Genomic DNA, 14,905 nt, shown 5'->3' with positions numbered 1-14,905 from the left:
GGTTCAGGCAATTCTCCTGCCTCAGCCTCCTGAGTAGCTGGGACTACAGGCGCCTGCTACCACGCCCGGCTAATTTTTGTATTTTTAGTAGAGACGGGGTTTTACCATGTTGGTCATGCTGGTCTCGAACTCCTGAGCTCAAGTGATATGTCCACTTCGGCCTCCTAAAATACTGGGATTACAGGCATGAGCCACCATGCCCAGCCAAATGTTTTATTGTTGTTTTAAGCCTCTAAGTATTGGGGTAATTCATTAGACAGCAATAGATAACTAATACAAATAAGTAAAGTTAAAGATTTAAGGATATGATTAAAAGAAGAGAAATATAGTTTATAGTTCCCAAACTAGCAAAGGAAAATCAAAGGGGAACTATACAAAATGTTAATAACCCAACATAAAGCAGAGAAAGAGAAGGAAAAAAAACAAAAAACACGGTACCAGAATCACAAAATATACACATATAAAGTTAAAGACATTAGAAATCACAATAAATGCAAATGCATTAAACTCATGTACTAAAGAGGAAAAACTCAGATGATGGATTAAAAATATCCAACCACATACTTCTTATAGAAGATAATCCTGAAATAACATAGAAAGATTGAAAATAGGCCAGGCCCAGTGGCTCAAACCTGTAAACCCAGCACTTCAGGAGGATGAGGCCAGTGGATGGCTTGAATCCAGGAGTTTGTGACTAGTCTGGGCAACATGGCGAAACTCCGTCTCTACAAAAAATACAAAAACTAACTGGACATGGTGGCACATGCCTGTAGTCTCAGCTACTGGGGAGGCTGAGATAGGAGGATCACTTGAGGAGGGAGGATGGCTTGAGCTCAGGAGGCAAAGGTTGCAGTGAGCTGCGATGGCACCACTTCACTCTAGCCTGGGCGACAGTGAGATCCTATATCAAAAAGAGAAGAAAAATTGAAAATAAAACAGAAGCAATTACAAATTACAGAAAACATATATGAACAGAAAGCTAATAGTAAGTAGTATCAGACAAAATAGAATTTAAGGCAAAAACAGAGATAAAGAGTGGCACTACATAAAGATTAAAGGAACACAACACGTAAGTCATAAGTGTATTTGTATTAGTTATAAAACAGCCTTGAAACATAAAACAATAAAGCAAAAACTGATCTACAGAGAGACATTGACAGAAATCACAATATTGGCAACTATTTGCAGTTGGAGAAAAGATATAAATATTTATTTATGTATTTATTTTATGTATGTATGTATGTATTTATTTATTTTGAGATAGGGTCTTTCTCTGTCACACAGGCTGGGGTGCACTGACATGATCACGGCTTACTGCAGCCTTGACCTCCTGGGCTCCAGTGATCCTCTCACCTCTGCCTCCCAAGTAGCTGGGACCACAGGTGGGCACCACCACACCCACCTAATTTTTTAAATTTTTTGTAGAGATGAGGTCTTGCCATGTTGCTCAGGCTGGTCTCAAACTCCTTGGTTTAAGTGATCTTCCCACCTCAGCCTCCCAAAGTCCTGGGATTATAGATGTGGGCCATGGAGCCTGGCCAATATGTATTTAGTAGATAATGCATGTGTATGGTAAAAAATTGAAAAGGTTCAATACTGTTCCCCGAAATGAAAGCCTCTGTTCTGTCCATCTCCCTTAGCCTCTGAGTTCCTCTCTTCAGAGGGCAATACTATTAACACTCTTAACTGTTTCTTGTGTATTCTTCCAGATATGAGTCTATATACTTACATATATAATCATACATGTTATTTCCCCTTGCAAACAATAGCAAACTACATACAATATAATCTGGTGTCTAGCTCTGTTTAATTTTTCTAAAGTATCTTGTAGTCATTTCCATAGCAGATATGTATCGATCCATCATTCTTACTAATAGGTGCAGGGTATTCCACTGCATGACCATACCATTGATGAATGTTTAGGTGCCCATCACTTTTGCTATTATAAAAAATGCTGCAATGTCAGTTCAAATAATATTTCCCATAGATTTGTTATTATCTACAAGAATGAGTGGGATTTCTGGATCAAAGTGTCTATACCTTATAATTTTGTTATGCATTTTCAAATTGATCTTCATTTATGTCAATTTATACTTCAATTTACAATGCATGAGAATACATTGACAACATATTCTTAACAACACAGCAAGTTAACAAACTTTTAGCTCCATACCAACCTAAAGCTTCATATTCTTCAAAATGAACTTGATAACCAGATTGTCATGCCTGAGAAAAAAGATTTACTGGCACAGGAGATGATTAGTAAGCTGTGGTCTTTATGATATGAGCCTTTCAATCCAGAAACATCTCTATTTATGTCAACTTGTGAGTCTTTCAAAGTGGCTTATAATTTTCCTTACGTGTATGTTAAATATGTTTTGTTTGGTTCAAACGTAAGTCATTTATTTACTAATTTATGCTATGGCAAAGGTCTTCTATTATATCTTCTAACTGATTTTTCTTTGTAATATATATGAAGCTATTGGGTTTTGTGTATCAGTTTTAACACATGTTGTTTTATCTATCATTATCTTATTGTTTGTAGTAGTTGATTCTTTTGGGTTTTCCAGATATACAGTTATATCATATCCAAATAGAAATAGCTTAACCTGTTCTTCTCACAATGCTTCTCCCCCTTTTTCTTATTAACACCTATATACTGTTAAAGACAGAGAAGCTAGTGAGCATTCTCTATTTCTGACTTTAGAAGGAACCCTTTTTATAAGTAAATGCTGTCTTTTGGACTGAAGTATATATGCATGCTCGTGTGTGTGTGTGTATATACTCTCCTACACTTATGGAGATCACCATATAATTATTCTCCTTAGTTCTTTCAGATTTTCTGTTTCATTTTTTGTTTGTTTGTTTGTTTGTTTAGATAGTGTCTTGCTCTGTCACCCAGGCTGGAGTGCAGTGACACAATCAGAGCTCACTGCAACCACAAACTCCTGGGCTGAAGTGATCCTCCCACCTCAGCCTCCTGGGTAGCTAGGACTTGCACCACCGTGCCAGGCTTTTTTTTTTTTTTTTTAAAGAGATGGAGTCTCATTGTGTTGCCCAGGCTGGTCTCAAACTGCTGATCTCAAAGTAATCCTCCCACCTCACCTCCCAAAATGTGGGATTACAGACTTGAGCCACTGCACCTGGCTGCTTTTTTGCCTTAGTTCTATTAATAAGATGAATTACACTAATGAATTTTGTAATACTAAAGCACCCTTGAACTTCTGGAATAAACTCCTAGTCACAATGTATTGTCTTTGTAAAGTGCTGTTGAATTCTGTTTACAAAGATTTTATTTTAAACTGATGCGTCATATTCACAGAAGAGGTTGGTTTGCCAACCTCTTCTGCCAAGACAAGTTTTTGTCAGGTGGGACTGAAAGTACCAGCTCTCTAATCACGGCTTAGTCTTTCCAGTGACTAGCCCCATTCTAAAGTTACCTAGGGGTGGCCAGCCACCAGTCAACTTGTTAGCACACACAAAGTCACTTACCAGTTTGGAGATTTCAAGGATTTTAGGAGTTGTATGCCAGAAAACAGGGAGCAAGACCAAATACTGTATATATTTCACAATATCACAAGCCCAAATGTCCATTAAGAACAAAATGAATAAACAAATGTGGTAAATTCAAACAATGTAATATTACGTTGTAATTAAAAAAACAAATTACTGATATATGCAACAATATGGACAAATTTCATAGATGTTATTATAAACCAAAAAGTATCTGAGACAGGTCTCAATCAGTTTAGAAGTTTATTTTGCCAAGGTTAAGGACATTCCCAGAAGACAAGAACACAGAATCATAAAAAGTCTGTGGTCTGTGCCTTTCTCCAAAGAAGAATTTGAGGGCTTCAATAATGGGGAAAAGTGCGCTGGAGGGATAAAAGGGAAGGTATGGTAATCCACATGTTGTAAGAGAAAAGAAGCAGGTAGGGGAAGAGTCAATTATGTACTGGTCTCGTGCTCAGTAAATTGGCACTTTACATAAGATAAGGTGAACATAGAGTAGCTACCGGTGGAGATATTGAACCTTTTATCTGTAACTCTCTGCTTATGAACAAAAGGAAAGGCAGCTTCTTGCATGACTCAGCTTTCAGCTTAATTTTTTCTCCCTTTGGCATAGTGAATTGGGGTTCTGAGTTTTTATTTTCCTTTCACATTATGTTGTATGTTACCGTATTTTTCACAGCAATCAACACTCTGCCACAAATGACAAACATCCAAATTGTAGTGACTTAATATCACACAAGTTTATTTCTCAGTCCTGTGACACTTCCTGTGGTTCTGGAAGACTTCCACTATGCTGTAGCTATACCATCCAAATCATGAAGCCTCTGAGGTAACAGTAGTCAAGATAAGGCAGGAAGGTTGCCCAAGAAGTTTTTTGGGTTTCGTTTTTGTTTTGATTTTGAGACAGGGTCTCACTCTGTCACCCAGAATGGAGTGCAATGGCACAGTCACAGCTCACCGCAGTCTCCACCTCCCAGGCTCAAGCAATCCTCCTGCCTTGGCCTCAAGTAGCTGGGATATAGTGCCTCTACACCAAGCTAATTTTCTATTTTTGCAGAGACAGGGTCTCGTTGTTGCCCAGACTGGTCTCAAAGTCCTGGGGTCAAGCAATCCTCTCGCCTCAGCTTCCCAAAGTGCTGTGATTACAGGTGTGAGCCACTGCACCTAGCCAGCCCAAGAAGTTTTTAAGGGCCAGGGTCTGAAACTGGCTAACATCAGTTCCACCCACATCTCACCAGCCAAACTTCTAGAAAGGTGGCAACCTAACTGCCTAGGCACCCAGGAAGAGAAAAGTGAACATATAGCATTACCTCTGCCATGAGTGTCCACTTAAGGCTATGAAAAATCCATAACAACTGAGGAACTTAAGGATGTGGCAGCTATATAAAATAATTAGAAAAATATGAACAGATGGAGGGATCCTCCCAAACTCTTAACACAGAACAAATTCATATTGTTTACATGCCTACATAGAGTAGAAATGTTCTTGACCCGCATCCTTTTACCTAATGCACTGTAGTAAACTACATTCTCACTATTCCCTTTGTAAAATAGGCTAAAGCCGTGACATACTGAACACTTTCAATTAGTAGGCTATTTTCCAGCATAATCATGTATTTCTGCTGCCAGAAGTTGGGCTGTATCTTGCTTGCTATTAGTCATATGGATTTGGTCCAAAACCTGTTTTTCCAGTTGTACATGTTATACGTTACTCTAATTATGTAATTTAATTAAATATTCCTGAAGCCCCAGAAATAAGAGTTCCAAAATCAAAGAAAAGGCTTTTCTCCTTTGAAAACCCATGGCTGGGTCTGATGCTCTGAAACTTCAAATAGGCTTGTTGAAGCCATATGAACTGTAATCCAAAGTATTAAATTATGGCACCGTAGGGATTTCCTCATATAATAATAGGGTAGACTCGCAAGCAGGGCTGTGGTTGCCTCACTTGCCTCACTACGGCTTTAAATGATATAAAAGGCAGCTAGCCTACTGCTCTAGCACTCCTGACCTAGCAGATTTTTCATTTCCAAGGGCATCTCAGACTGTTGGTCTTTGGGTGCACCACCATGAAGAATAAAGGTAGGCTTTGGGGAAACACATTGATTCACATCTTTGGTCATGTTAATATTTTGTTGACTGCTTTTTTTTACAGGTTCAGTCGTGAATAAGGAATCACTTATGTGATCATTCTCACCGATCTTTGAACCTAGCCTAGACAAGCCCTTCCATCCAGACTAGTTCAATCATACATCAAAAGACTGGTGAACATTTTTGTGTTTGAAATTAAAATATTTAAAAATAATGTACCATTACTAAAATGGCAATAGAGTTGTAGCAGAGTCAGACCAAAAAAAAAAACAAAAACAAAAAAGAAGGCAGCTGATTAAAAATCTCAGCTAAAATGTATTGACTTAGAGTTGCCTATTCAGATAGCAGTAGTAAGAAAGGACAGTCTTCCCTTCTGGGAATCAGGTAGAATTATCCGGGGAGCATGTAGTCTTCAGGTTCCACATCCCAGTGTGAACCTGTGGCAGTAACTAACTATTCTATAGCTATATCCTCTTCAACCCAGAAATCTCTGCTCCCTTGGGATGACAAATCCATTGTTGTGTGACTTTATAACCATCAAAAGGCTTAGAGTAAGTCTGGAGATAATTAATTAAAAATCTTACTATTTAAGGTTTAGATCTTAAATATTTAATGCTTTGTCTAGAAAATGGCCTTGTATGTTTATTATTTAAAATGTTATGCTTAGATGGTGAAACCCCATCTCTACTAAAAATACAAAAAATTAGCCAGGCGTGGTGATGGGCACCTGTAGTCCCAGCTACTCAGGAGGCTGAAGCAGAATGGTGTCAACCCAGGAGGCGGAGCTTGCAGTGAGCCGAGATCGTGCCATTGCACTTCAACCTGAGTGACAGAGCGAGATTCCGTCTCAAAAAAATAAAAAATAAAATAAAATAAAATAAAATGTTATGCTTAAGAAAATATATCAGCAGGGCACAGTGGCTCATTCCTATCATCCCAGCACTTTGGGGAGCCGAGGCAGGCGGATGGCTTGAGTTCAGAAGGTCGAGACCAGCCTGGGCAACATGGTGAAACCCCGTCTCTACAAAAAATACAAAAATTAAACAGGTGTAGCGGCACGTGCCTGTAGTCCCAGCTACTGGTGGGGGGTGAAGTGCTGAGGCAGGAGGATTGCTTGAGCGGGAAAGGCGGTAGTTGCAGCGAGCTCTGATCCTGCCACTGTGCTCCAGCTCGGCAACACAGAAAAACTGTCTCAAAAAAAAAAAAAAAAAAAAAAAAAAAAAAAAAAAAAAAAAGGAGGCACCTTTTTTGGAAAGTTTAACTGTAAAAGGAAAGACAGGAATAGGAAAAGAAGTTCAGAATTTCCTTCCCTGCCAGTTCTTTTCTTCTTCTGTCGTTTGGTTTTTTTTGAGACAAGGTCTTGCTATGTTGCCTAGGCTAGTCTCAAATACCTGAGCTCAAGTGATCCTCCTGCCTCAGGAGATGAGATTAAAGGTGCTCAGATTAAAGGTGCTCACCACTGCATCCAGCTCTCTCCTTAGGATAATACTGAACTTTAAGGTTCCTTTTTTTTTTTTTTTTGAGGCCGGATCTCAGCTCACTGCAAGCTCCGCCTCCCGGGTTCACGCCATTCTCCTGCCTCAGCCTCCTGAGCAGCTGGGACTACAGGCGCCCACCACCTCGCCCGGCTAGTTTTTTTGTATTTTTTAGTAGAGACGGGGTTTCACCGGGTTAGCAAGGATGGTTTCAATCTCCTGACCTCGTGATTCGCCCGTCTCAGCCTCCCAAAGTGCTGGGATTACAGGCTTGAGCCACCGCGCCCGGCTAAGGTTCCTAACTTTAAACTCAACTCAATTCTTTCCTCACCATGAATCTCTTTCTCTATTTGTATTTTGTATCTCAGGGAATGTTATGATTCCACATCCGTTTGATAACTAAGACCTGTCCATTCTACTTCTGTAATTCATCCCTTCCCACTCTACCTCTCTTAACACATCAATAGCTTCCTAACTGGTCTCTCTGCCTCCTTTCTTACTTCAATGCACGTGGGAAACTGCAGGCTACTTATCCAGTCTCATCCCCCCTCCTCTCCCCTTGCAGCATACCTGCAATGTCTTCACTGCTGCATCCTCACGCATGTCTCCTTGTTGTCCCACATTCTTCTGCTCTTTCCTCCATTCCCACTTCTTCCATTCGTCTCATCTCTCAAAACTCAGCTTAGATGTCACCTTCATTAGGAAATATCCCAAATTTATTTTAGGGCTGATAGATCTTTTCTATTTTGGTCATTGTACGGCAGTTTAGTATTTAGATTGTATTATAAATGTTAGTTTGCTTATTTCTCCACTAGCCTGTCCTTCGGGGCCTCTTTTGTATTCATTTCTGTATCCTTATTATTGGACAATACCTGGCATGGAGTGGGCGTTCCAATGATACACATTGAGAGCAAATGCTGTGTTCTTAATAAAGCCTTGTTGGAGAATCCCATAGAGACTCTTCTTAATACATAGCCCTTTCTTAGCCCAGTACAGCTCTGAGCAATCTCTTTTTCCTTCTTTGCTTCAGTATTTCAGCCTACTTTTTGCTCCCTTGTTTATCTCTTGGAAATCCTCTCCCCCAAAGTCAACTTTCAGACTAAGTCACAGATTCCTCAGTTTCCTACTTTCTTGCTTCTTTGTGCTGGTTATCTATTGCTGCATAACAACTTAGGAGTGTAACATAAAAATAAACATTTACTATTATATACAATTTCTCTGAGTCAAGAAGTTAAAAGTAGCTTAAGTGCATGTTTCTGGACCAGGCATGGTGGCTTACACCTGTAATCGCAGTACTTTGGGAGGCCAAGGCAGGTTTATCATTTGAGTCCAAGAGTTCGAGACCAACATGAGCAACATGGAGAAACCCCAACTCTATACAAAATACAAAAAATGATCTGGGTGTGGTGGCATGCACCTGTAGGCTCAGCTACTCAGGAGGCTGGTGGGAGGGTGGCTTGAGCCTGGGAAGTGGAGGTTGTAGTGACCAAGATTGTACCACTGCACTCAAGCCTGGGCAACACAGCAAGACCCTGTCTCAAAAAAGAAAAAGAACAAGTGGGTGGTCTGGCTCAGGGTCTCTTATAAGGTTACAGTCAAGATATTAGCTGGGGCTGCAGTCATTTAAGGCTTGTTGGGACTGGAGGGTACCATTTCAAGATAACTGACTCAAAGGAATGGTGAATTGGTACAGGTTGTTGTCAAAAGACCTCAGTTCCTTGCTGTGTGGACTTCTCCTTAGGGTTACTTAAGTATCCTCACAACATGGCAGCTGGATTCTTCAAGAGCAAATGACCCAAGAGAGGGAACGATAGAGGCCACAATCTCTTTTATGACCTAACCTTCAAGTTCAACTCTATCATTTTCTCAACATCCTATTGGTTGCACAGGTCAGCCCTATTCAACACGGGGCAGTGCTACTTGAAGATGTCAATGTTGGGAGAAAGAATGATTGGGGGCCATCTTGAAGGCTACCACACCCCCTTTGAGGATTAGCATACAAGTACTTATTCTTTGATAGGTTTAATGGATACCAGAAGGAAATGAGGGTTAACAATGGTTGAGCACTCATTACACGTTAGACACTTCACATACATTATTTAAGTTTTAAAAATAAAAGTACAGCACCATCTGTTAACCTCAGAAGTAGAATTTAAATTCATTATTATATGGCCCCAAAGCCTATGCTTTCAATTTTAACCTTTTTTATTATGAATATAATATACATAGAGAAATTGTAGAAAACAAATAGGCTGAGTGCAGTGGCTCAAGCCTGTAATCCCAGCACTTTGAGAGGCTGAAGCAGGTGGATCACCTGAGGTCAGTTCAAGACCAGCCTGGCCAACATGGTGAAACCTTGTCTCCACTAAAAGTACAAAACTCAGCTGGGCATGGTGGCAGGTGCCTGTAGTCCCAGCTACTCGGGAGGCTGAGGCAGGAGAATTGCTTGAACCCAGGAGGCGGAGGTTGCAGTGAACTGAGATCATGCCACTGCACTCCAGCCTGGGTGACACAGTAAGACCTTCTCTCAAAAAAAAAAAAAAAAGAAAAGAAAGAATAAAAAGAAAACATAAATATTCAGGCTGAGAAATTATTGTAAGGTAAACATCCCTATAACCACCATCTGAGTCAAAAAAAAGAAAAAAAAAATTTCAGGCTGGATATGGAGGCTCATGCCTGTAATTCCAGCACTTTGGGAGGCTGAGGCAGGTGGATCACCTGAGGTCAGGAGTTTGAGACCAGCCTGGCCAACATGGTGAAACCCCATCTCTACTAAAAATACAAAAATTAGCCAGGTATGGTGGCGTGTGCCTGTAGTCCCAGTTACTTGGGAGGCTGAGGCAGGAGAATCTCCTGAACCCAGGAGAACCCAGAACCCAGGAGACAGGAGAATCGCCTGAACCCAGGAGAGGTTGTAGTTAGCTGAGATCACGCCACGGCACTCCAGCCTGGGTGACAAAGCGAGACGCCATCTCAAAATAAATAAATAAATAAATAAATAAATAAATAAATAAAATATTTCAGCATTCCAGAAGCCTTGCACATGACTCTTCCCAGTCCCTACCCTATACCTCCCAACTACAGTAAGCACTATCCTGACTTGTATGGCAACCACATCCTTGCTTTCCATTACAAACTTACTACTTCAATATACATGCCTAAATACTACAATTTGTTTTTTCTTGTATTTCAGTCATAAAACTGATACGTATTATTTGACATAATGTAAAAGAATTTACATCATGTACTTACATAAGGTAATTTATTTCAACATCATTATAATTGCTTCATATTAATTATTGTACAGTATTGCATTGTATGAATATACCACAATTAACTTATCCATTCTGCTGTTAATTGATATTTCGGTGGTTTCTAGGTTGTGACTATTACAAATAATGCTGCTATGTGCATATGTTTTTCTATAGAGCATATACTTAGAAGTGAATTTGGGGCTGGGTGTGGTGGCTCACGCCTATAATCCCAGCACTCTGGGAGACCTAAGTGGGAGGATCGCTTGAGTCCAGGAGGTTGAGGCTACAATGAGCCATTAGAGCACCACTGCACTGCACTCCAGCCTGGGTGACAGACTGCGATCCCGTCGGAAAAAAAAAAGAAAAAAAACCCCCACAAGAAAAAGGAAGTGAATTTTTGACTCAAAGATTACAAAGAATATATGGTTCTCTAACTTAATTAGATAAGTCTAAACTATTTGTTAAAGTGGTTGTATCCAATTTTTTTCTTCTCGTATTAAAGAGTTCCAATTATTCCATATGCTTGCCAAAACCTAGTATTGCTCTTCTCTCTGATTTAGGCATTATGCTGGGGTATAAAAACATATCATTGCAGTTTTAATATGCAATATCTTCATTACTAATGTCTGATCACCTTTTCATATATTTATTTAAATTATGTCTGTGTGTGTGTATATAGATATATGTAATGTTATATACACACACATATATACCATTTGAATTGAATTTTCTCTTTGGTGAAGTGTCTTTTTGAGTCTTGATCATTTTTTTCTTTTCTCTTTTTTTGAGACAGGGTCTCACCCTGTCACAAAGGTTGGAGTGCAGTGGCTCGATCTCAGCTCACTGCAGCCTCTGCCTCCCAGGTTCAAGCGATTCTCCTGCCTCAGCCTCCCAATTAGCTGGGACTAGAGGCACACGCCACCATGCCCAGCTGATTTTTGTATTTTTAAAATAGAGACAGGGTTTCGCCATGTTGGCTAGGCTGGTCTCAAACTCCTGGCCTTAAGCAATCCACTGGCCTTGGGATCCCAAAGTGCTGGGATTACAGGCATGAGCCACCACATCCGACCTTGATCATTTTTATTCTGCTGGGTTTTTTTTCTTTTTAATGTGTTCTTTGTATATGGTGGTTATGAACCTACTGTTATCTGTGTTTTAAATACCTCTCCCTTTTGTAGTTTGCCTTCTACTCTCTCAGTGGTACCTTTTAATGAGTAGAAATTATTAATTTTAGTGTAGCTATTTGTATCAATCTTTTTATTTGTAGTTGGTGCTTTTTGTGTCCTTATAAATAAATATTTTCCTAATCCAAGGTCCTGATAATATTCTCCTAATACGATCTTTGAGGAGAAACAAATCTGAGTACTGATTTCCTTCCTCCCTCTGGTAACTTAGCTCAGTATAAAAGCAAGCTGACAGCAGAAACTGAACTCCAAAACATCCTCCTTTGCAAAAAAGACTACTTCCTGGTCCAGGAACCTCCACTATTACACAGTACACTGACTGCTGTCCCCACTTACCCTAGAATAATGTAGAGCATTAAGGTGGTAATGTCCTTGCCAACCGGATTCCTTTCCATGGTTTACTGTGCGTACCCTTTTTACTTCTTACCTTGTATGTTTTTCCACTTACAGTTCCCATTTTATATTTACACACTGAACACCAGTGGTATTATTGTTTTGCCTCATATTCATGTCTACAATCCACATGGAATTGTTTTTTTTTTTCTTCGTATTTGGTGTAAAGTAGTAATCCCAATGTAATCTGTTGAAAACATTGTCCTCACATTACTACTTGATAATGCCACTTTTGTCAAAAAGCAGGTGCATGGATCTGTTTCGGGTCCCTCTATTCTGTTCCATTGGTCTAGTTGTCATCTCTTTGCTAACACCACATTTTAAAATAATGCTTGATGTACCATAGAACAAATGCTGATATCATTTTCCTTCCTCAAAACTTTTTGTTTATTCTTGGTCATTTGCATTCCATGTAAAATTTGGAAGAGTTTCTCAAATTCCACTCCAAAAACTGGTTAGTATTTTGATTGAGACTGAATTGATAAGTATATCAATTAAGGATGAGCTGACATCTTTATAATATTGAGTTTCAAAATGCATAAACCCGATACCTCTCCATCTTTTTTTTTTTTTTTTTGTATTGCAAAAGTTTATTAACATTGGAGACACTGTTTTAATCTTCTTGTGCCATGAGACTCCATCAGGCTGTCTATAAAGACCACTGGGAGGCTGACGATCACTTGAGCCCAGAAGTCTGAGGCTGTAGTAAGCCTCAAAGGGCCACCGCACACCAGCTTGGGTGAGGCAAGTCCCTGTCTCAAAAAACTCTCCATTTATTTCTTTAAAAATTTTCCCACCAGGCACAGTGGTTCACGCCTGTAATCCCAGCACTTTGGGAGGCCAAGGTGGGGCACATCACCTGAGGTCAGGAGTTCCAGATCAGCCTGGCGAACATGGCAAAACCCCAACTCTACTAAAAATACAAAAATTAGCCAAGTATGGTGGCAGATGCCTATAATCCCAACTACTTGAGAGGCTGAGGAAGGAGAAGCCCTTGAACCCGGGAGGCGGAGGGTGCAGTGAACCGAGATTGCACCACTGCACTCCAGCCTGGGTGACAGAGCGAGACTCCTTTTCAAAAAAAAAAAAAAAAAAAAACTCAATAAAGTTTTGTGTTTTCCATGTAAAGTCTTCCACATATTATTAGATTTGTCCCTAGATAGGTGACATTTTTGAAATTATTGTAAATGTCGTTTTTGTCTTGTAGAAATACATAACCAGTTTACATTTGATTGAATATTAAAAATTTGGCTGGGCGCAGTGACTCACACCTGTAATCCCAGCACTTTGGGAGGCTGAGGCAGGCAGATCACCTGAGGTCAGGAGTTCAAGACCAGCGTGGCCAATATGGTGAAACTCCATCTCTACTAAAATATACAATAATTAGCTGGGTGTGGTGGCAGGCACCTGTAATCCCAGCTACTCAGGAGGCTGAGGCAGGAGAATCGCTTGAACCCAGGAGGCAGGGGTTGCAGTGAGCCAAGATCGCACCACTGCACTCCAGCCTGGGTGACAGAGCGAGACTCTATCTCAAAAAAAAAAAAAAAAAAAAATTAAATTAAATTAAATTTGGACTTACTTATTCTACTTAGGAGGTAAAGGAAAAAATTTTAAATAGTGAATTAAAAAAAAATTTTATTTCGTTGGCTGGGTACAGTCACTTACACCTATAATCCCAGTGCTTTGGGAGGCTGAGATAGAAGGATTACTCAAGCCCGGGAGTTTGAGACCAGCCTAGGCAACATAGCAAGATCCTGTCTCTACAAGAAAAATTAAAATTAAAAAAAAATTAGCTGGGCATGGTGGTGTAAGTCTGTAGTCACAGCTACTCCCAGTACTTCGGTGGGGATGAGGCAGGAAGATCGCTTGAGCCCAGGAGTTTGAAGTTACAGTGAGTTATGATCATCCTTGTAAATAGCCACCATGCTTTAGCTTGGACAACCCAGTGAGACTCTGTCTCTTAAAAAAAAAAATTCATCTTATTCATGGCTGATACATGGTAATGCAATTTATTGCTGTACACTGATATTGTGTTCAGAAACGAAGCAAAACTCTCTCATGAATTCTAATAATTCCTTTTGTAGTAATATCATCTATAGATAATGACTTGATTATTATTTTCAATCTTATATATTTTACTTTCATTGCCTTATTGTCCTGGCTAGGCTCTTCCATTGTACTGTAGGATAGTATACAGGTGTGTGCCACCACGCCCAGCTAATTTTTGTATTTTTAGTAGAGACAGGGTTTTCCCATGTTGGCCAGGCTGGTCTTGAACTCTGGGACTCAAGTGATCCACCCGCCTTGGCCTCCCAAAGTGTCCCAACTGCACTTGGCCAAATGCAATTTTTCTAGGAATTTTAAATTTCATCTAAATTTTCAAATACGTGGCCTGAAGTTGGGTTCCTAATACCTCTTATTTTTAATGTCTGCATGATGTGTAAAATTTTTTCTTATTCTTAATATGAATTATTTGTGTCTTCTCTCTTTTTTTCTTTAAATGCCAATCTTTTAAATTTGGTAAGTTTATCAGAGTGCCAGTTTTTGGCTTTGTGGATCACTCTATTGTATTTTTATTTTATATTTCATTTATTTCTACTCTTATCTTTATCCCCTTCCTTCTACTTCTTTTATTTTGCCATTCTTTTCCTAACTTCATGAGATATATGCTTGGCTTATTTTTAATCTTTCTTCTTTCCCAATAAATGCATTTAATTCTATAAATTTCCCTCCAATCACTTCTTTAGCTGTTTTCCATAAGTTGTGAAATGTTGTATCTTCATCATTATCGTGATTTCTTCTTGACCCTTGGTTTATTTCAAAGCGTATTTATTAATTTCCAAACGTATGGTGATCTTCCAATTATCTTTTTGCCTTTACTTGCAGTTAAGTTGTAATGTGGTCAGAGAACATATTCCGTAATTTCAGTCCTCTGAAATTATATTGAGGCTTGTTCTATGAGTAGTATAACATCAAATTTCTAACTGCTCAGGAAGGC

At 39.5% G+C, this 14,905-nt stretch overlaps 1 protein-coding gene across 1 annotated transcript in view; it reads right to left on the bottom strand.

Annotated features, from left to right (window-relative positions):
* RNF111 (ring finger protein 111) overlaps positions 1-14,905 on the bottom strand; it is a 169,222-nt gene that overhangs the window by 145,464 nt on the left and 8,853 nt on the right. Inside the window, exon 2 of the mRNA XM_038010033.2 lies at positions 7,647-7,769. The gene's annotated coding sequence lies outside the window, so the exon portion shown is untranslated. The remainder of the gene's footprint in view (positions 1-7,646; positions 7,770-14,905) is intronic.

The sequence above is a fragment of the Chlorocebus sabaeus genome, chromosome 26, assembly GCF_047675955.1.
Source record: "Chlorocebus sabaeus isolate Y175 chromosome 26, mChlSab1.0.hap1, whole genome shotgun sequence".
Lineage (NCBI taxonomy): Eukaryota > Metazoa > Chordata > Mammalia > Primates > Cercopithecidae > Chlorocebus > Chlorocebus sabaeus.
This window is presented reverse-complemented; position numbering and strand designations above follow the sequence as displayed.